The sequence below is a fragment of the Octopus bimaculoides genome, chromosome 7 (genome assembly GCF_001194135.2).
Source record: "Octopus bimaculoides isolate UCB-OBI-ISO-001 chromosome 7, ASM119413v2, whole genome shotgun sequence".
NCBI lineage: Eukaryota > Metazoa > Mollusca > Cephalopoda > Octopoda > Octopodidae > Octopus > Octopus bimaculoides.
The window spans coordinates 43147711-43150037 of record NC_068987.1 but is presented as its reverse complement, the minus strand read 5'-3'; positions in this window follow the sequence as shown (position 1 = coordinate 43150037).

Sequence of the window (2327 nt, the reverse complement as noted above, 5' to 3'; positions counted from 1 at the left end):
TATATATATATATATATATATATATATGGCCTAAAATTTTTTTCCCTGAAGACGTGTGTAAGGCAAATTATATGTTTGACTTAAATTTGACAGTCAAATATAGCCTTATACAGAAATGTTGACATAGGAATAAATTTAAATAATAATGGATATTAGAGTCAAAACTCTCTTTTAAATTTAAAACTTTGGATATATAACCAAAGAGAACGATCCTTAAGGAGTCTACTTTAGACTTTTTGCGGTGAAATCTCTTGCTATATTGGTAACGATTACATGTTTTTCTATGAACAAATATATACTGCCACTCGTCTTATAGTAGACACAGCTACCTAATCGTTTATCAATGAAGGTTTTTAACATCGACGCATCCATGAAAGACATCCTTATTCCACCAAAAAAGATCTATATTAAGCAGCTCATCCAAAAAACACATTCTTTTATAAACAGAGTTCGATGGAGGGCACACTTTTTTGATAAAAAAGAACAACCCAATAACATGTCTAAAGATGAATCAAGATACAAGAGATTATTTAAGTCTAGAAGGAATCCGCCATATAACCACAAATTAGACAAATTTGAAGAAGACATTTTGTCTGTAGTCAAGAACATTAAATTTAATAAATCATCAAACATGAACCAGCAGTTAAGACATCTAGAAGGAATCACTAAGGAAATAAGGAACACTGACAGAATTCTGGTGAAATCTGACAAAACAGGAAACATTTATAAATTAACCAGACAAAACTACAAAGATTTACTGAAAAAAGAAATTGAAAAGAGTTATAAGGTAACAAATAAAAATACACTTAAGAAGCAAAATATGGAAACCAAAGAGACAATGGAAAAATACAACCTAACAGATAGGACGGAACTCTTGATACCAAAAGAACCGAGATTCATTCTTAAAGATCACAAAATGAATTTTTGGACACAACCATCCTTAAGGCTTATCTGCCCAACAAAATCGGACATAGGGATACTAAGTAAAAATATCATTAATAAGCACATAACTACAATAGTTGATAAGTTGAAGTTAAATTTATGGTCAAGTATAGACCAAGTCATCAGATGGTTTAATTCTATTGAGGACAAGAAAAATACTAAATTCATTCAATTTGATATAGCTAATTTTTATGCATCCATTAACCCGATCATATTGAATAAGGCAATATGTTTTTTTCACAAGAAGGCTGGGCTTACTAGAGAAGAATTTAAAGTGATATCAGCTGCTAGAAAATCTTTTTGTGAGTTTTAATGATAAGGTATGGATACGTAAGGATACACCAGATGCTTTCGATGTCCCCATGGGGAGCTCTGACTCAGCACAAATAGCTGATATGGTGGGTTCCTTCATTCTTTATGAATTGAATGATCAATTTCCTATGATTAGGGGAGGTCTATATAGGGATGACTGTCTTCTATATATAAGGAATAGCTCCAACCAACAACTACAGAGGATTAAGGGTAGACTGGCTAGATTTTTTCGTAGAATGGGGATGAACATCATTTATGAAGACGATATTTCTGTAGCAAATTTCTTGGATGTGACATTAGATATTTAAAATGAGACATATAGACCATATCATAAACCTCTAACTAACCTAAAATATATAAATAAGTGGAGTAACCATCTTAGAAAAATTATTGATAATTTAGTTTAAAATATTTCATTAAGACTCTCCAGATTATCTGCTAATGATAAGGTTTTTGATAATGAAGCTCAATTCTATAATTCGGCATTAAATAGGGCAGGATACAAAGAGAAGGTTTACTATATTGAAACTGATAGTAACAACGTTAAGACAGATAAGAATAATAGGTATAAGAATAAACTTAGTGGAAATAAGGAAGAAAAACCTAGGAATTTCCATAAACGTAACATAGATAATTTTAAATTTTAAAAGAATTATACTAGTGACTGTGATAATACTAAAGATGATAATGTTTGGTTCATAGTCCCTTTTGGTAGGAATATTAAATCTAACTTGATTGCATAGTTTAGAGAAGTGATAAGCAGACATTTCCCAAAGAATTCACACTATGGTAAAATTATTAATACACATACCATTAGATTTGGTTTTTCAAACACTATGAACTTAGCCCAAATAATTGCAGCTCATAATTTTAAAATACTTAAATCAAAAGAAATAGGGGTGGATAGCGATATGAACCCTGATATAAATGATAATAATAATAATAGCGGTATTAATAATAGTGGTAATGGTAATGATAATCGAAATTTGATTACAGTAACAGAGGTCAACCCCAGAAGATTGAAGTTTGAAGGCCCTAATGCGAGAGTTAGAAATGTAGTTTATCTATGTAAG